General features: G+C 41.4%; 1 protein-coding gene across 3 annotated transcripts in view; it reads left to right on the top strand.

Annotated features, from left to right (window-relative positions):
* Positions 1-4246: 4246 nt before the first annotated feature.
* The window catches only part of PTPN4 (protein tyrosine phosphatase non-receptor type 4), an 80372-nt gene continuing 63112 nt past the window's right edge, over positions 4247-21506 (top strand). For all 3 annotated transcript variants that reach the window (XM_035128655.3, XM_060278648.2, XM_035128650.3), the window contains exon 1: positions 4247-4976. The gene's annotated coding sequence lies outside the window, so the exon portion shown is untranslated. The remainder of the gene's footprint in view (positions 4977-21506) is intronic.

Raw genomic sequence — 21506 nt, 5'->3', positions numbered from 1 at the left:
TTTCCCAGACACCTCTGTGCCTCTCTCCCAGCCTGCCCAAATGGTTACAGAGGCAGATTTATGGGAGCAGGACCAGTTCAGTTGCATTGGAGCCTCAGCGGAGCCTCAGAGGTGCTGCAACTATAGTATAGAATGGAAGGTGAGAGGACAGGGGTCCCTGAATTTTGGCAACACACATGGTGCTGCTGAAATCTGAGACTCCAGGGTCCACCACTGATGGTTCTGGCCTTCACAGCAGCTGATGGGAGCTCTCCTCCTCCTTCCCCAACTTCTAAATTTCAAAAGGACATATTTTTCCTGTGTGACATCACGACCCCTGCCTCCTTGGCAACCTGCTCCCCTCACCGGAAGAGCCTCCTGTCATTGATGAGTTAATGACTTGCTTCTAACACGTTTTGTCATTCTTAATGACTTCTTTCTCAAGTGAGGCCCTGGCATCTTCCCTTCAATACTCATATTACTAAATTCTGCAATTTATTAATTTCTAACATTCACTGACTTTAGCGGTTATGGGTGCCCTTGCACCCCAAAGTCTGCTACCTCAGATCTGTAACAATATTTTATGGAAACATGGTACAATATTGTATCCTACATACGGGCATTTTTTTGGGGGGGGGATCTCACATGTGCCTGGTGCGAGACTGTTGGCTCCCCAGTACTCTTACACAACACCTGCCTTGGGAATTGTTTTTTGACCCAAAGGTGACCAAATATTAGCTTTAGAAATAAATCGTAACAGTGACATGTTATTCAAATCCTAAAGTAACTGTGGCTAATGTTAACTATGTTTTGTTTCTGAAGACGGTTTGATTCAGAGAATCCATAGCTAATATTAACTACAGTGTGTCAAATTCAGGTGACAAACTAAGCAAGACTGGAAGTCAAAACTTCTATCCTTCTTGCAGCTAAGCACCGGAGTGGGAGGCGAAGCACATGAACCTAAGGCTCACTGTGGCTTGTTCTCATCATGCTAAATTATTGCCACCCCAATCAGACAAGTCTCTATAAAGTACAGAGAGCCAAGGCAGTATTATACCTGTTCTATGTGATCTGCACTTCCCAGGCCAATTTAAGGTGCTGAGTGGCCCTAAGCGATTTGGGGGCAAAATATCATTTTCAGCTATACCTGCATTTTCATGCACACTTCCCCTCAAAATAAGCATTTTGGAACTCATTACTTTACCAAAGCACTGCAAAATTTAGAGAAGTGTGAATTCCAAAGGATTTCTGCATTTCAATTCATGTATTGTTTTGGCAGGTTCACCCTCAGAGGCAAACTGAATTGAATCTGCCCCACCATCCTTAACAACACTAACAACACAGTCTGCTCCAATTCCCCACATCTGTCCACCCAGCATTTTTGGGGAACTGCAGGCTGAGCATCGCACAAGACCCTAATCACAATATACTCCTGCCCAATGCAGCAAAATACAGTCAATCCTGCTGAGCTCTCTGAACCTTCATTTTAAGGCAGCTGGGTATTTCAAACCCATCACACATAAATATGGAACTAAAGCACCTTTCTCTGTTTAATTGAAATCACTATTCATTACATAAAGGTAAAGGTAAAGGGACCCCTGACCATTAGGTCCAGTCGTGACCGACTCTGGGGTTGCGCGCTCATCTCGCATTATTGGCCGAGGGAGCCAGCGTATAGCTTCCAGGTCATGTGGCCAGCATGACAAAGCCGCTTCTGGCAAACCAGAGCAGCACATGGAAACGCCGTTTACCTTCCCGCTGTAGCGGTTCCTATTTATCTACTTGCATTTTGACATGCTTTCGAACTGCTAGGTTGGCAGGAGCTGGGACCAAGCAACGGGAGCTCACCCCGTCACAGGGATTCGAACCGCCGGCCTTCTGGTCAGCAAGCCCTAGGCTCAGTGGTTTAACCACAGCGCCACCTGGGTCCCATAGGTAAAGGGACCCCTGACCATTAGGTCCAGTCGTGACCGACTCTGGGGTTGCGCGCTCATCTCGCATTATTGGCCGAGGGAGCCGGCGTATAGCTTCCAGGTCACGTGGCCAGCATGACAAAGCCGCTTCTGGCAAACCAGAGCAGCACATGGAAACGCCGTTTACCTTCCTGCTGTAGCGGTTCCTATTTATCTACTTGCATTTTGACGTGCTTTCGAACTGCTAGGTTGGCAGGAGCTGGGACCAAGCAACGGGAGCTCACCCCGTCACAGGGATTCGAACCGCCGACCTTCTGATCAGCAAGCCCTAGGCTCAGTGGTTTAACCACAGCGCCACCTGGGTCCATATTCATTACATACCACACCACTGTTCCTGGGTTCAAGTTAAATCATGAAGTCGTCATGATTTTACCAAGGATTCTCACATGGCTCCAGAGTCACAATCCTAAGTTTTGAATATTGGACATAGGTGCAGCTTGGGAATTCTTAAATCAATACTTCTGCACAGTTAAGCCTATCTTTAGGATGTTAAACATGTAGGCTACCTTTGAAGGTGACCTGGAAGCTACAACTAATCCAGAATGTGGCAGCTAGACTGGTGACTGGGAGTGGCCGCCGAGACAGCATGACACCAGTCTTGAAAGACCTACATTGGCTCCCAGTATGTTTCTGAGCACAATTCAAAGTGTTGGTGCTGACCTTTAAAGCCCTAAATGGCCTCGGTCCAGTATACCTGAAGGAGCGTCTCCATCTCCATCGTTCTGCCCGGACATTGAGGTCCAGTGCTGAGGGCCTTCTGGCGGTTCCCTCACTGCGAGAAGCCAAGTTACAGGGAACCAGGCAGAGGGTCTTCTTGGTAGTGGCACCCGCCCTGTGGAACGCCCTCCCATCAGATGTCAAAGAAATAAACAACTACCAGACTTTTTGAAGACATCTGAAGGCAGCCCTGTTTAGGGAAGCTTTTAATGTTTAACAGACTATTGTATTTTAATATTTTGTTGGAAGCCGCCCAGAGTGCCTGGGGAAACCCAGCCAGATGGATGGGGTATAAATTACTATTATTATTATCATTATTATTAGTGAGGACATACTGTGTGGGAGAATTAAGTACCAGGATTTATATTATATTATCATTATTATCATTATTATTATTATATGCTGGGGGACGGACAGACCTGTGGATCCACTTTCACTGTGTTTTAGGTACATAAAAGAAAAGCCTTTCCCTTCCTATACCTGCTTCCTCAAAAGTCTTAATGAGCTGAATAGGGCATATTTCCATATCAGCATGAGCATCATTACAGCGTACGAGCGCAGTGCTACAGATGTTTACTCAAAAGTGAATCCCATGGTGGTTTTTACAGCGTTATACTTGGAAGGAAGAGTTGAAGCTTCACCGCTTAACCCTATGCATGTCTACTCAGAACTCACTCCCAGGGAAGTGTGTTTGCAGGTTGGCTGCCTCAACAGCTTTACGCAAGAATATATTATGGCGATGTTGTAAACACGTCCCGCAAAACAGGCACGCACCATAGCTGCCAAGTTTTCCCTTTTCTCGCGAGGAAGCCTATTCAGCATAATGGAAAATCCCTTAAAAAAGGGATAACTTGGCAGCTATGGCACGCACTCAGCTCGCCCGCCTTTGCAATGCACGGTGCCGCTTTTTTACACGCGATTCTGACTACAAGAAGAAATAATGAGGCTACTGTATGCAAGTTCTGCAGCGATTGCACATCACAAAAATGAAAATTCTGGAGAATCACAAAACACCCAAAGAAGGAAAGCTACGACGATCCAAAAGCACAGCCGCAACTAAGGACAATGATCACAAGAAAAAAAGGGCGTGGGAGAGAACTGCGCTAGATCCAAAATAAAAAGCTGCGCTTCCAAAAAGAAAAAGAAAAAAACCCGCGCCCCGCAAAATAAAAAAGCCCAAGATGAAATCGCCAGCAGGTGTCACTACAGCTCTCATTCAAGCAGCTGCCGTCCTTCCCCTGCCATTTGTAAGAGCCTCGCGAAATACTGCAAAAATCCACCCTTGGTTGCTCTGAATGAAGCTTCAACTTCGGAGAGGCTTACGGCTTACGGCTGCCCTTGCAGCGACGGACGTCCTGGCCAGCCAACCGCCTGCCTCGGAAAGGGAGGTGGGCGGGGCTTCGGCCGGCGCAGCCAACCGCGTCGCGTGATTCGAGCCAGGCGCTAGGCAGTGACAGAGGAGAGGCGAAGGGGCGGGGGAGGGGGGAGCGAGAGCTGGCAGAATTCGGGCGCTTCTCGCGAGAGCTTGCCCCTTCCCACTTTCCGCTGGGTGACTGCGCAGCTGCCATGTTGGTTGCTATGCTGCTGCCTGTCTGAAGGCAGGCTGGAGGAGAGGAAGGAGGGAGGCAGGCTCTCGGGTGGAGGAGGAGGAGGAGCAGGAGGGGAGGAAGACGGAGGAGGTGGCGGCGGCGGCGGCGGCAGCTGCTGTTCGTTCTCGGCCCCCCGCTCAGTGCAGGCAGGCAGAGCCCCGGTGTTAAGCTACCGCCTCCCCCCCCCCCAGCCTCGGCCCCACGGCTGCAGGATAAGGAAGAGAGGGGGAAGCCTCCTTGCGGGGTGGGAGGGAGAAAAAGGTCCTTCCCCTCAGGCAGAGAGGGGTGACTTCTGAGACCCCTTCCCCCTCTCTCCCTCCCTCCATTGGAGGGGGTGCCCAGTGGGTGGGGAGGGGGGGAGGCTCCATTGCCTTCCCCCCTCCCTCCACCTGCTCACCCACCTACCCACCCACCCTTGCCTTTCTGTCTGCGGCAGGAATGTGGGGGGGCTCTGAGTTGAGAGGGGGGCGCTCACTGCAACGGTTGCTGGAGACCCCCATCCTATTCGCCTGCTGCTGCTGCTCCTCGCGGGGTGCAAGAACTCGACTGAACTGAGCCGTTTCTGCGGGTTAAATTGAGCCTTTTGTGTGTGAGGGGTGTGTGTGTGTTGGGGGGCAAGACCCCCTTCCCACCTCCACTTTACCTTTTGGCTTCCCTTTTCTGGGTTGCTCCCTTGCTCCATTATCATCCTCTGGAAGGACGTGGCTGTTATATGAAGGTAAGAGAATATTACTGGGGGTTTCGGTTTTAAGTTTTCAAGTTAAATTGGGGGACTCCCTCTCCATTTTTTTAAAAAATAGTAAAATTGCTACATGCTCTCGTTTCAAATGTTGGATGTGTTATATCCCTTAGGTTAAGGATGTAGAGTTAAAAATTACAAGCCCACCTCCTAGATCGCTGTGGGTCTGAGTGCTAAATGTTGGAGGACCCAATAGATGCAGAGGAATGTGTGGCAACAGGAAAGGAGGTGGGTGGGTGAATGACTGTTAAGAGTTGCCAAATCATAATTTTTCCAAAGTATTGATCTGGAGAGGGTAGCATTGATTTACAGTTGTGGATTTGTTGAATTATATAGTGTATATGGTGCTCCTTAAAAATGGAATATGCCTTCTTTGAGTGTGCTGTTTGCGCTAGAAGGGAGTTAAAGAGATGTTAATGTTATTTTAGGTCAAGCTATTTTTCAGTTCAATATTGGTTCACTGAAGATTGGGAAGGTCCTGAAGTAAAGAGGTTCTTTCCCCCCTACCTTTGTTAGTCAAGCTGATGTATTTACAGTAGATGCAGACTGGTAACATTTGTATAAATGGTTTCTTAAACCCAAAGGTTGTGTATGGTTGGCTGTGTTGTGTTTGCGTTCCATTATGTTAGCTGAAGAAGCAGCAGGATTACGTTATTCTTAGGGGCAGTGGAGCCATGACAAAATTAGGTTGTGTGAAGGTGTGTAGGGTTCTTGATTGCATATAAAGGTATTTGAAGGTATTTGAAGAAATGCTTTTATATCACCAAGCCATTCAAATAGGTTCTGAGATCAAAATGTTGCTCTATTGTATTCCATTAATTTTTTCCCAGAATTATGTGTGAAATGTTACATTAAATTTTTATATTAAAAAAAAAACTGAAACGGGCAGGCATCAGTTACTTTGAGGTGTATTTCTAAAAAGACATTCTGAGAGATCAAAAGTCAAGCTAGAATGTGTTGCATTGTATTTTCAAGGGGTAGTTGCCTGTACTGTATATGTACAGTATGTACAAAAACCGAGGTTCCACTGTAGTTTGAATGATCTTGTATCTATCCTGCTTCTAGCAGCACACTGTATGCATATACTAAATATGCAAGATAGTAACTTTGAAAATAAAGAAATTATAATTAAAGGATATTGCAGCTTTCTTTTTATTTTGATGTTTCAGCTAATCTTAAGAACCCTAGGGTTACACTTCTTTGGGGAGATATGACACCTGACATACCTCATGTAAAACTCTCATTTGTCATTATCCCTTTGAAAAAGATGTCATGCCAAATAAAATGCCAATGTTTAAAGTGCCATTCAAAAGAACAATAAGGATAGTGGTAGTGTTTTCTATTTATGGCCCTAATTGATTTTGCAACTCTTCAGTTTTGCTTTCTGAAATTACTTTTTAAAGTTCATAGCATAGATTCACACTGATGAATTGGATCAGGGTTTCATATCAATAAGGGGGGGAGAGGAAGCTCAACTGCAAGTTACTTTATTTCTAAATTAGTGTGTATACAATTATCTTATTGAAGGGATTTATGTTATAATAAGCAATTGTTACCTTTTCTATATCTTCTGAATATGCTCTTGTCTGTCACCTGAAGAGAAAAGAATGTTCATGAAGGTTTTTCTACTGGCTAGATTTTAAATGAAATATAGTTTGATATTATCAAATAAAGTAGCAAATATTAATGTAGAAATAAACACAATAGAATTTCATGTCGTTTTAAATTAATGGGTGGTTATATGCATGTAATAAATAAAATTTGTAAAATTAGCATACTTAACATTTCTCTTGCTTTTTATGCTTCTAAAATCTTAGGCTTCAGCATCATTCCAGATTGTGAAAGTTGGACTTCAAAATAATTCTTTAGGCATTTCCTCATCTCATGAATTACCCAATCTAGAATACTGTAGTAGATATTTTTTTCTTCATCTTTGTTTTGTCAATGGTTAAGTAATGCTTTGTAATGCTGGAGTCAATATTTTCTGATATTGTCAGATGTTTTGTAAGCCAGTAAATCTTCAGTGTATTAAAATAATATGACTTTGTGAAATGAACATTTCTGCAGCAGCATAGCTTTACTAGCTAGCACACTGCATAAAGATAACATAGCACTTGCTAGAATTCTTCTGTCCAATGTACTTTTGGCATCCTTGTGCTTAATTTACTTTAGTTCCCTCCCTCATACATTTTAATGGAATAACAGATGGTAGGCCTATTCAGAAGTAAGTCCCACTGAAGTAAGTGTGCAAAGGGTTGCACCCTAAATCCAGAATCTTGTATGTTGTATCAGCCCTTATGATAGTATGCATATTTAGAATGGCTCACTTTTTGATTGAAATTCTGTCCTGACTACTTCATTTAGGCCCTATCCTGGGTCTTGCATGCCAGTCAATGAATGTTTAGTATGGGCCGCTAAATTAATTTTTGAAAATGCACAGTAGTACAGGCCATTTAAAAATAACATAAAGACATTGAAAGCAGATATGTTGATTGTATGTGTTTAATTTCAGTCATGTGCTACTTCGATCTAATAAGGGGTAATTCATATGTGCAAGCAAGTTTCCATGTACAAGATGCCTCCATTGCATATTCAAATGGTTGTTGTGGTCAGTGTTAGAAACTCAGGTTGACAAATTTGGCATCAGATGACACTGAAAACTAGGTTATGGGTGTACTAACAGTATGTTTAGATGCCATTATTATTACTATTATTATTATATAACAAGGTTACAAAGCTGAAAATGAATGAACTCCAGCTAAAATCTTATGTTAATTTTTCATATGATCTAGTTCTCATCTGAAGACCGCAGAAAGCTCCCCTAATATTCTTATGTGGGTCCCTTCTCTAGTCTTCAGAGAATGGTTGTAAGTGGGAAGACAGAAAAAGGTACTCCATTCCTTCCACTCTGCAGACAAGCTCTTGATTGTCCCTAAACCCTCTTTCCTTCATATTATGTAATCTTTCTGGCACAACAACTAACACTTATTGCAGGCCTACACAACTGATGGCAGAGACATCCGCCTTGCGTGTCCAGTTTGCACAACCTAAGACTTCAGTGTCCCTCAATGACCCCACTCCAAATTTTATTTAGATTTTAAGCACTACTATGATAGTCTGAGGTAAATAAGACTTTCAAATGCACAACTTAAACCGTCATAAACTAACCAGCTAGTATATTTCAAATTAAAAGCATTTCATACATTATGTCCCACGTGCATTAAACAAAGCAACTGAAACTTAACCAAAACATGTTGGGTTTAAAATACAAACAAAAAGTTCTGGAAAGCACAAGTGCAAGGAATGAAGTTTAATCCCCAAATACCTTCCCTTCTCCAAATATGTTACCTGATATTGCTTCAACTTCCTGGACTTAACAACCATCTTAATACTGGGATGTTACTGCCAAAGACCGTCTCTCCCCACCCCACCCCCAATAGATACACATATAGCTCTTACATGGCACCCAGCCCCTACGTCCACTACTAACTTTTGCTTCTGCCAGAAAGCCTTTATATATCTAAATTCTTTAGATAAATTCTTACCTGCTTCCCAGTGCAATATTACTCCGAACTTCCATCATGCCTACCCACGTTCCCTTTCTCCTCTCCGAGCTGACTCCTGGAATGCCAACATATCCCTTCCAGGGAGTTATTCCACATGTACCACCCCACCCCTGAGCGCTTTCTTTCTCACACGCGACAAGGCTTAACACGACAGATGATAGCTCAGTTGGTTAGAGCATAGTGCTGATATTGGTGGTGGCAAGTAGTGGTGCCGAGGTTCCAGGTATGGGGCAGCTGCGTATTCCTGCGTTTCAGGGGGTTGGACTAGATGGTACTCAGTGTCCCTCCCAACTCTACAATTCTATGATCCCTTAATATTTCTCCAAACCACACTGTCCCCACATGCTTATACTCTTCATTGCTCTTCCTCATGCTCCTTCCATGTTTTGTCCTGTCTTCTTGGCACTTTTAATAGTTGCCAGCTTTAAGAGCCTTACCACCCCACCCCACCCCACAGAGGTGTGTGTGCCCCATAGGCCAGTATGGCGTGGCTGCAGCCAGGCTGGGTCCTTGCAAAAGTCCCGGAGCCGGGGGAGGAGGAGCGGACAATGCCACCAAGGCAACCAGAGTGGGGAGAGGAAACCACTGCAGCCAGCCATAGGGAGCTGAGCTGGGTGAGGAAGTGAGTGGAGGCAACAGAAGTCAGGCGCTCCGAGAGCACCTCACAGAAAAAGAGAAGCTGCCTGGCTCCACTGCCAGAGCCCAGCCTGGCCCTGCAATAGGGCGGGGGAGGGAGAGAGGGAGAGAAGCACCTATCCGGGTGGCCTGGCCAGTTCAGTGTGGCTGCTGTGAGGTGCCATGCACTTTGGCTCATGCTGCAGCACGCACTGGGAAAGTTTCCCTCAGTGGTAACAATTTTACTTGTGAGTCGCACGAGGCGGCATTTTGAGTCCTGTGCTGTCCGCAGTGCCATCCAGGTGACTTACGATATGGTGCAAGCAGGGGTAGTATCAGCTGCAATTTTACTTGTGAGTTGGGCATGTCGGCACTTTGACTCTCACACCGCTCACAGCACCACCCAGGTGATTTGCGCTGCAGCATGCGGGTGGGGGGGGGCGTTTTACTCTTGAGTCTCAGGTGCCATATACCATGACCATGATGCAAAATGTGCTTAACACCCGGGGAGTTTGGATGCTGGTTGTGGTGGTCCAGGATCTCCCTAATTCCATTGCCTTGTCCTGTATAGTCTATTCTGGACGTGATCCAGAAGAAGAATGTGTAGCAGGAGATTGTTCTGCTGCTGTTCTTAGGGAACTCCATTCCTTCTGTTGGAAGGAGGGGGACATGGTGCAAACACCTCCTTACTGCTATTCGTCTTTTTGGGGTGGGGAGAAGAGAGGACTGCAAGTGCTGCTCTAGTAATAGAATTGTGAATCCTGGATGACTGAAAAACTAATCCCATTGATTTCACTTTGTGGTTTTCGTGCAACTACAATATAGTGGAAGCATGAATAAAGACAACAGTGCCTGGGGAATGCCAGTGGCTTAAAGCCAAAAGCTCATTTGAAGAAGCTGTGTATACATGGTTATTGCTGGCAACATTTATGTGTCTTTCTGGCTTCACATAGATTTTTTTTGGGGGGGAGGGGTTACCTTAGAGGTATTGCAGAAACATCTGTAGTTTCCTGAAAAGCAGAATGAGTGATGTTTTTGTGCATGCACATTTCTTTCCCTATCTACTTTTCTGATATATTGGCTTGGATAAATTCTTATTTAAAAACAATTGTAGTGCTACAAAAATATTGTGCATAGTTTTGTTGCTCTAGCTTATGTTTTACCTTTCTAATTCCCATTTTGTAGTTCTTCAAGCTTTGACATTAGAAGGGTAGAACTATCACTTTGTATAGATATAGCTCAATTACACCATGAAAAATGTCTGGATTTTTTAAAAAACTGACACTACTTTCTAAACATGAAAATGTCACTTAAGGTGGCATATTGACTAAGGATGTCTTTTTTAAATACAGCTCAGTTTTTTGTTTTAGCCTCTGTATTGCAAAACTTGTACAGGTTATATGTGGATTTCATCATGGCATCTCCAGTTGGGTCTCTGCTGTAGGCACTCCTACATGAACAGGCTACAGAGATCCCCAATAAGTACTGACTTATGGGGAATCTCTCTGGCTTCTCCTTGTAGGAGATCAGACTACGCCATAAGTGGTCAACCTGCAACAAAAGCTAGTTAACCAGTATAGCATGGCCTGCTTGCCTGATACTGGCATGTCATGACTAAATGCTTGACTGCCTGTTCATCTGGCTCAAAGAAACAGTAGGAGGCAGAATGTCAAAGGCAAATCAGGTTGCATATGTGCTTCAGTATGTTCATCTAGGATAGTACTTATCATTGTTGGAGCCTGACTTGTGGCACTTACCCACACTAGTTGGATGGGGATGCCATAGCATTAACATCTTGGATTTGGTAGGATTGGGTATAAGCTAGCACTGTAAATACATACTGTACTTTTGTCTCTGTGCAAAATTTCATTGATTTCTACAAACACACATACATGAAGCTGCAAAATATTAAGACTCATTCATATATTAAGTATTTTTGTGCACAAAAAGGCATCTAACATGTAACTGCAGCAAATATGTGTCTTATGCATAGACAGTGGTACCTCGGGTTAAGAACTTAATTCATTCTGGAGGTCCATTCCTAACCTGAAACTATTCTTAACCTGAGGTACCACTTTAACTAATGGGGCCTCCCTCTGCCTCTGCACCGCTGCTGCACGATTTCTGTTCTCATCCTGAAGCAAAGTTCTTTACCCGAGGTACTGGGTTAGCGGAGTCTGTAACCTGAAGCGTCCGTAACCCGAGGTACCACTGTAGTCATCATGAATCCAGAATGGACTGCAACTCCTTTGTTGTATACACATGCTGGCAAACTAGTATGTGCAATGGTCCACACCTAAAGCAGTTAAAGCCATTCCATGAAAATGGTGACTTACACATATGTGCATTTTTATTCAAAATTACAGCATTTCTAACAGATCCTAGTAATTTAGAGTCATTGACTATGATAGTAGATTGTAAACAGTACACAAAACAGCATGAACTAAAGTACATTTGCTAGGAGCAGTTCTGAATAACCATACATGGGACCTTGTTTATAGCTGAAATATAACAATTCTGGTGGAGCTAATAGATTGTGACTATTATGTTTTAAGGGGGACGAGCAATTCATTATATCTCAGAAAACTTTGCTTTATTATTATTATTATTATTATTATTATTATTATTATTATTATTATTATTATATCCTGCCTACTCTGGACAGCTTACAGCATACCTATATAAAAACACAACCGAACATCAAACATTAAAAAGCAGAATACCCTATACAGGCAACAAACCAATAAATCCAACCAATAATAACAGCAATAATAAACAGTTTACAGTTATACCCAAATTAAAATAACCACCAACTGCAACTAAACATTTAAACAACCCCAGCCCAACAAAAACAAATAAAAGAGGAACCAAAATTAGAACAGACTAAAACATTGTAAAACATTTTAGCCAGCTGCCCCAACCCAAGAGTTGTTCTAGCAATGTCTCAGTAGCTTCCCAGGAGCATCTTTTGACTGTTCAATGTGAGTCTGGGCGCTGCCCCCTAGGCCAGGTAAAAATGGGCCTTGCAGCAGGGAGTGGTCTTCCTTCCAGCACTCATGTCAGCAGCAATGTTGCTGTATTGGCCTTGGAATAAGATATATTTTAGTCATATGTGACTACCGCCTTTGCAGTACAGCTGCGAGGCCCTGTTTTTTGTGATCTGCTGCCCTAGCTATTTGGATTTCTCATCCTGAGTGCTTACATTTTGGTAAGGGATTGAGTGGTATACAATATTTTTGATACTAAAAGCTAGGTATGCCAATGGTTGATAATTGGCCATCCTTCTTTTCTGGCTGGTTAAAATTCTTTGTAACTGAGATACTCATAAATTGATCCAGCAAAAGGTATTGCTTAGCACTTTTTGTACTTGGCATTATTGGGTTGGATCCAGCTTCTACTTCTGGAAGCTGCCTTAGCCTGATTTTCAGGGCTTCTCCCTTCCCCCTCAGTCCCCATGCCACACCCCATCATTTTCAGCAGGTTCTGCTGACCTCTGGGAGAGGCTTTATAGTTTATAGGGAACTGATAGGGGAGGGGGGGGAAATCAGTCTGACGTTGATTTTTCTCTGAATCCAACACATTCTTGTACAGTATTATTAAATTTGCTGCCATGGAAGACTTTTAGGGGAAAATCTTAATGTGTATCTTTCACTAGCAAATGTTCATATGCTGTTATGTTGCTTTTGTCTAGGCTGGCTGCTTGGCTAAGAAAAGTTTCACACTTTCGAAGTTAAAAGATGGCTTGGATTCTCCAAAAAGAATCCATTTAGAGTAATAGTTTGAAACCATTGGCTTTAAACATATATGAAAACACACCATCTGTTGAGGTTACCAGGAATTGATTTATGTCACCCTGCTCTTCACACCAGTCCTTTTCTGATTTTCACATTTACTAATCATGAGCCTTTGGATTTTCTGTAGCACTTACTGTCTAGGTTCCCCCGCCCAAGCTACAACATGGTTGAACAAGCAAATCTTTCTTTTGAGACAAACAACTCTTCTTTCTTTTTGTACCATGTGCATTCTGGTGCCATCACTGCTTACAAAGTGATGGAAAGTCATCCGTTAGTTTCACCCTGCCTTTACTCAAGCTGCTGTAAAATTGTTATGTACAGAAATAGCCATGCTGCAAGTGTGCATCAAGAAACTGAAGAGTGTACTGTGGTATCATGAGGAGGGACAGGGTCACAGAAAGGTGTGGAACTAGGCAGCAGAATTAAGCACAGCTGCTGCCTGTCCCCTAACACTATTTGATGGCATTGCTGTAGCTACAGTACGTATGACACAGTGATTCATAGGCCACTTAGGATAATGTAGTCTTATTGATTTCAGTGAAAGTACACCAGAGTAAATAGTTTGCATATGCCAGGGATACCTTGCAGGGTGGATTTGATTTAAATCATAGTTTTCTACATAAAGACTAATGCTTGCTGGTATAACTTTAATATGCTAGTAGATGAAGATTTTTAGAATAACAACTTTTCCTATTAGTTTTTTTTATCCCCAGTTTGATAGGTTAATCATTCATATTTGGACAACTTTTCTGTTGTACTTAGGAAGGAGAAAAATAATAATTACCTTAATAATAACAATTTAAATAGATTTATTCAACTGAAACAATAACATTACAACATATGTTATTTGCTTAAACAAACATCCATGTTTGTTAACTAATTTGGCTAAACAAAAACAAGATATATATATTTTAAGAAACCTAGACTGTCAGCTACACAGGAAAAACTTAAATGCTGTCCACTCCAAACAATCAGAAAAACGTTGTTTCTATTCTATTCACTGAACTTCTTGAAACTTAGCACTGAAGGGGTTGATTCTGTATGCATAGGTTTGTAGAACAATAGGATTAAGGTCTTTTTCTCAACTCTGTTCATGTTATAACATTTTTGCTGTGAAGAAGAGGCATGTGATCTTTGCTGAGTCAAATTCAGTTTTGAGAACTGCAAAAGTAAACCAAGCATCCGTGATAATATCTTGTGGGCAGAGAAACTGCCCAATAATCTTACAAAAACCTCTAGAAGAGCATGACATTGTGAATGGATTAATGAAATTTATTTACCAAAAAATTTAAACATATACAACCTTACTCTACATAATTAAAAATAATCTTTATTTCATGATGGAATAACCTTTGGATGGTAATATATTTTCCTCTAAAAGCATTTTATTTTAAAAAATCCAATTTAAATTAAAAAAATCCGATTTTTTTGATTTTTTTTTTTAAAATCATTGATTTTTATCCACCCTGATACCTTGTTAGCTCTCTTCGCAGATTTTAAAGAGTACAATAGAGTGTTGGCCATTTGACTTGCAAAATGAATACAGTAGAATTCAGTCAAATACTGGTCAGTTATACTGTACTTGCAAACAAGGAAGAAGAGGAGACTTCCTGAAAGATTTTATGCAACCCTCATCTTTCCCACTGGGGTGAGGGAAGCCAGCAGCAACATTGTATCAGCTGAGCAGGGTGGAGGGGGTCATGCTCAGTACCTTAATGTAGAAAACATGTAATTGTTTTCCCTGTTTGTGATAATGGAGGGTTCAGAATACTTGACTACCCATAGCAGTTTACTGGTATTGCTACTTACCTTAAAATTTTAAATTATTCTTTTTTTCTATAGAGAAAGTATAGGTCTAAATAATTACTAAAGACAACTCCCCCAAACTTCAGGTTTAACAATTTTTGCAGTATTATTCACCACTTGGGTTATTTTCTAGTCTTGGGAGTTCTTGGCACAATCTCCTCGTTCTTGAAAGCCTTTTTTTTCTTTTTTCTTCTTTACATTTAGCTTTCCAAGTGCTCTACGGCATCTTGTTGTCCATTATTTCTCCCCCCCCCATTTGACCTGCCTTGTCTCTCTCACTAAAGCAATAGAAAACATGTTTATTGTGTTAGCACACCAGTGACTTGTTAAAATTACTACTTTCCCCTGTGATAAGTAGGTAGGATTTGGTAGCTGATTTTTTAAATACTTTGCTTAAGAAGCGAGGTCTACAGTTACGTTGTGATTTCTAGGAATATTTTCTGTGAACTTTCTTGCTAGCGAGAAGTTTAGTTGTACTCTCAAGTCACAAGTGAAGTGGTGTTTCAATTCATTCCTCAGTGAATAATCAATGGATTTTTAAGAGGATGCACATCTCTGGAACACTGTCAGACTGTATAAATATTTATGATGTGGAGGGAAAGCACAGTGGTTGTGCTAGTAATTTTTAATTGCTTGGCTCTTTTTATAGTTTAAAGCCTTCTAATTTCCAGCTAATCTGTTAAAATTAAATATTCTTATGGAATACCTTCTCTCCCAAATTTTACAATGAGCTTTATTATTTCTAGACTGGTTCATTTCAGATTTGTTCCATGGTTTACATGTACAGTCTTAGTCAGGGGTCCCCAAACTTACCCGGCTTTGGGCCGGATGTCTGCCGCGCCGATTGCGTGGTGGGCTGGAGGGTGGGGGAGCACGTGCGGGGGCGCGGGAGCACGTGGCTGTGCGTGCCCATGCGCATGCGCAGACGCTATTTCTGGCACACTCCTGACCTGGAAAGCGCCGGAAATAGCTTCTGCGCATGTGCAGAAGCCTCCTCCGACCCGGAAGTGCACCGGAAATGACGCTTGCGTGTGCGCACAAGCTATTTCCGTCACTTTTCCGTGTTGGAAGTCGGCAGCCGCACCGCGCCGGTAAGAGTGGGCGGTGGCAGCGGGCGGCGGGGCAGCATAAAAGAGCCTTGGGGGCCGTATGTGGCCCCTGGGCCGTAGTCTGGGGACCCCTGGTCTTAGTGATTCTTCACTTATATGGGAGATATCCAATTGGTGTCCCTCTGCTGGCAGAAAGCATCTACTAGTTGCATGGGGAGGGTGACAGTCGATGGCAATTTCTCTCCCTCATCTGCTCTGGATGGCTGCTCAGCAGATGGAGGTTGGGGCAGGGAACTGCAGGAAGAGAAGGAATTGCCAGACATTGCCTCCTTTCCTGCTCCTAGATGCCTTCTATAAGCCTTCTATAAGGGACTTCTATAAGCCCTTCTATAAGGGATACCAATTGGATATCTCCCTATCTGTCATTTCTCTTACTGCAAGACTTCTTGTGATAATAAATTTTGAATAGAGAAGAATAGAATGCTAAAGGTAGCAGTTTGCTTTCCTATATAATTTTACAATTTGACTGTGATTTTAATTACTAGTTAATTGTTTTGAACCTTGTTGTCTTTTGGTAAATTCAGGATATGTACTTATTAGGAAGAGCAGTGCTGATATAAACAGTACAAAATTCCCATGTCTGTATTTGATAGTTGAAAATTGTTTTAGAAATTTGCTCTTACTGCTACTATTAACCCATATGTGCACATTAGCATCTAGGTACACGTCTCTTAAATGACTCACACTGATTTCACTTTGAAAGAATGACATTCTAAATAGAAATCATCACAATGCATTTATTCATTGCTAGTGCTGATTCTACTAAAATACTGGTACTGTGCAAAATAAATATTCAAGTAAAACTGCAGCAGGTATAATTTATTTATTCAGTTTGGAACCACCCATTAACCCAAAGGTTCCCATCCAAAGCACAGTGTTAATATATTGATATTTCAAGTCCTGATAGGTGGTATCTGACAAAGTAAGTTAGTGTAAGGACTTCTGGCTGTGCAAAAGAACTTATTGTCCCTGCATGCCCACTAAATTTGCTCTAGGTTTTCTCCAAGCCCTCTGTAGCAGATTTGAAGGACTCACAGGGGAAGGAAAGGGTGCAGTTCCACTTTGCAGAACTATTTTATTGGGTACTTTTATTGGTTGATTATAGAGAAGTGCAGGTATAGTTGGAATGACATGAGACAGGCAGCAGAAGGGGAGCTGTCAGAATTCCAGTGATGCAAGCCACCTTTTGCATTCAACCCATTTTTGCCTTAAATTCTGGCTTTGGTATTTTTGTGTGTCTTAAAAATATTTATAGATTTGTGTAGAAATCTTAACTTGGTGCATTTTATTGAATTCAGATTACAGTGAGTTTTCCAAAAACAGAAGCAATGTTTTTCCATGCTTCACTACAGAAAGAATTATAATTACAATTTGGTGCATTGTCCAGATGACTCTTTTCTCTTGGGTTTGAATTTATTTCTTTGTGTAAAATGAAATAGATGCAAGGTGCCTTTGTAGTGTGATTATTACTGCAATGACAGATAATGGTTTTTAACTTTATTGGGAAGGGGGAGAGAGTAAAAATATGAAATGTGTTACTGTACTTGATAGAGTAGGTAGACCATGGCCATAAAGAGGTTAATGGCAAAAGCAGCTTGTATGGTGAATTTTCTATAGCTTGATTAAAATTTGGTGGGAGGTGTTTAAGAGAAATTTGCAAAAAGAAATTTCCATTACAAGTTCAAAATATTTATTGCTTTTTAGTATGTGGTATATAAACTGCAAAGTTCATCTTCATAACCAAGAGTGTTGTGAGGTCATTTTTAAAATGAGTGATTGGATATGCTCATACTGTTTCTGTCATAGAATCAAGTACTCAAAATAAATACAGAGGCAAGAAGGCAAATGTTTCTGATGCATTCGTTTCTGCTTAAGTTTTCTTCCTTGTATCTTAATAGATTGTGATGAAGAAAAAAGCAAAGAGAGGGGATAGATTAGAATATAGTGCCTGTAATCCAAACATTTTCATCTGAACTAGAGAAATTTCAAGTTAGACTGAGATTAAGAGCTTTGTTCTGATCACAACAATTGAATCAATTAACATGTGTATAGAGGCCTGTGACTTCATCTAGATATCTACTTCACCTGATATATCCAGATACATCACTGTTGTTGCTTTCAAGTGATAGGGTTTAATCGAGAATCTAGGGCACAGCAACAAATTTTTGCATCAGAAAAGGTATCCCAGGATTTAAGGATATGTGTGGAAATCCCATACCGTAGTTGGATTCTACCCCAGATGAAAATGAAACAAAGCGAACAACCCCCACCCATTCTATGTGACAGTGTGAATTCCTGCCCTTGGTATGGTAGTGTGTTGCTTGTAGGTGAATTTAATGGGGGGAGCGTTCAAACACTTGCTTCTTTCACCTGATTTTAAAGCAATGATGTGGGAATTGTTTGGCTTGATTTGTAATTGGGTTTGGCAAAATGGTCTCTGGATTTGTCCCTTCTTTCCTGCTCCTAGATGCCTTCTATAAGCCTTCTATAAGGGACTTGACTGCTGTAGTGGCAACAATCAAAGTACTTTTGGATCCCAGGAAATAATGCTTTACAGTGCACCTGATTTCCATGTTAAGGATTCAGACTACTGAAAACTACATTTTTGGGGGCTCCTGGTTGTTGGTATGAGTGTAGAAATGAAGCAAATGACTCTCCAGTGACACTTTGGAACCATTGCCAAGAAAGCTGGTAAAATTCCAGTTTTGGCTCCCTATTTGAAACATAGTCAGGCATTGACTTCTGAGTTGCGACCTAAAACAAAAACTTTGGGACACTACTGTTCCAAAATGGAGCTGTTGCAAGAGAGTAGCATTACATGAATATTTTTTCTCCATGAATGTTTAGATCAACTTTAATGTACTATGTGTAAATCAGCCTCTCATAGCTAGTTTTTGTTTTTATTTTTTAACCAAATACTGTACTAGTATCTGATAGCTTTCAGTTTAACTTTTTTATTAGACTTTCTCCACCTGTACAGACATGCACAGTCCATCAACATACAGATTACATACAGTATAGACACCATGAAACATCAAGTTAATCCATCAGAATAATGATATTATTACAAATATCCCAAAAGGAACATGGATCTGTATGTGGAAAGACATCCTGCTGTATGTATGAATCTTAAGGATTATTTATTTACAGTGGACGTTCGGGTTGCGAACGTGATCAATACAGGAGGCACGTTAGCAACCCGCAGCATTTGCAACTCGCAGTGCCGCATCTGCACATGCGCGGGTCGTGATTCGGTGCTTCTGCGCAAAGCGTGATTTAGTGTTCCTGTGCATGCGCGAGTGCCGAAACCCAGAAGTAACCCGTTCCATTATTTCCGGGTTCAGCGCGATATGCAACCCGAAAACACACAACCTGAAGTGTCTGTAACCCAAGGTATGGCTGTATTTATTCCCCACTTCTCCTGACAGGGATTCTGACATTGTATACCTTCACAAGTAACATGTTTATGAAGCCTGAGATTGGGACTCACTTCTGCCATATGAAATAAACTTTTCAAAGTCTTACATTTAAGTCCTAGTTTAAATGATTTTTTTCCTCTTTGTATTAAAAAGCACATCAAGCACAAGCTATGATGTATGTTTCCAAGATCACATAGAGTTCACAGTGTCACTTATCCCTGCTGAAACTAAAGTGATCTTACTATCCTTTGTTAGGTTCTTAGTTTTTTTAATAGTTGGTGAGCAATTGCCTATTGGTTTGTGCCCCCCCCCCCAATAATTCATGTGATTTAGAATATCTAGTGACATGCAGATATTTAATTACTCAAATTTAATTTAAAAAACTCCATTCATCCTGGGAAATATTTACTAACATAATTGGGAAGTCTTGTAATAATAACAACAGAAAAAGCTGAAACTCTTTTTTTTTACTTGATCTCTATACCTTCAATTTTCTCTCCTCAGTTGAGTTCTTTCAATAATCTCTGTTAATGTTAATGGGAATAAGAAAAAAAATGAACAGTAATTAAAAAAAATTAGGGGAACTAAAATCTTTGTAGTTGAAATTCTAGAATACCAGTATAATTGGATTCTTCTCCACCTATGAAAAGATTCTCAAGTTTTTGAACATGGCCGTAATTTTATGCATGATAACTGGCATAACAGGTGGGATCTGAAAGTGCACAAATGTTTTGAAAGCCCGAAAGGAGGATTTGCATATGTCATGTACCATGCATATTGTTTTCAGATTCCCAGCCTTTCTCCAGGATCTCAGGTGGTGATTTTCCATCTCATAACTGTGAAATAGGTTAGACTGAGAAGTAATGACTTTCCCAAGGCCACCTACAGAGTTTCATACTGTTCAGGGATTTGAACCTGGATTCCCACAAGTTTAACATTAACCACTACATCCCACAGTGTCCCAATGTTATATTGCTCAACAGGAATAATTGAGGAGTAGATTATAACAGAAAAATCACTCTTTGGCAGTTTCATAGAACAGGAATCTTATGTAGAGAGAATCATATGCTTAAGTATTATAAACATTCTCTCACAACCTTACCTTGTACTACATGTTTAATGGTAACCACTAAAACAAGAAACAATTTCCCACATGGTAGTGACTCTTGCATTGAAAACTTCATTTGCAAACCAGTCTCAAGATGTTACCTTTGTGTGCAGAACTGGGTAAAATAGTCTGCTGCATTCATTGTTTTTTATCTGCAAGTATCTGAGAAGTGAAGAAGAGCCTGTTGGATCAGCCAAATGGCCCATCTAATTCAGCACCCAGTTTTCATGGTCGCCAACCAGATGCCTGTGGAAAGCTCTCAACAGCACTCTCCCCTCCTGTGGCCCCTTGCAACCAATATTTAGAAATTATTGCCTCTGACAGTGTAGGTGAAATATATCCATCATGGCTAGAAACCTCTGATAGCCTTATCGTCCATGAATTTGTCTAATCTTCTTGACATAGCAGGAGCCAGTGTGGTGTTCCACAGATATTGCTTGACTACAACTCACATCATCCCTGACCATTGTCCATGCTGGCTTGGGCTGATGGCAGTTGGAGTCCCAGCTACATGTAGAAGGTACCCGTCCCCATTTAATGCCATTAAAGCAAATGAAATGGAGCTGTACACTGATCTTTCAGTACTTTAAAATTGTAAACCACGTTGAGTGCCTTCGGCGGAAAGGTGGTATATAAATGGAATGAATAAACTGAATGAATGAATGAATGAATGAATGACTCTTCAGTTAACACAGGAAGTTTGACTTTTGTAATGATTGCAATATACGCAGAAATAATGTCACGTGTGTGAAGTGGTTCTTAACTGAAGCGAAAATATGTGTCTGCCTCAAAATTATATTAACCACTAAATCGTAGAAGTATGGGGGGGTGTACATTGGAAGGTTTGGGCACGATCTGTATGTATATCCATGCAGTTACATGAATGGAAAATGGGAGACTAATCTGTATACAGATGTAATGTTCAAAAATTAAAAAATCACAAGATCAGCAAAACCTGACATCTACAGAAATAATAGGCATTGTTTGTTTGTTCATGGTAAATAGAAATATGGACTGCATAATGGTAGCAGAAGCACCGTTTCAAGAACTCATGACAACAAAACATCTGTAGCTTAAAGTGTGCAAATAAAA

This window comes from Zootoca vivipara, chromosome 1 (assembly GCF_965207765.1).
Source record: "Zootoca vivipara chromosome 1, rZooViv2.hap1.1, whole genome shotgun sequence".
NCBI classification, from domain to species: domain Eukaryota; kingdom Metazoa; phylum Chordata; class Lepidosauria; order Squamata; family Lacertidae; genus Zootoca; species Zootoca vivipara.
Note: the sequence above shows the minus strand (reverse complement) of the source record. Positions and strands in the feature narration are given on the sequence as shown.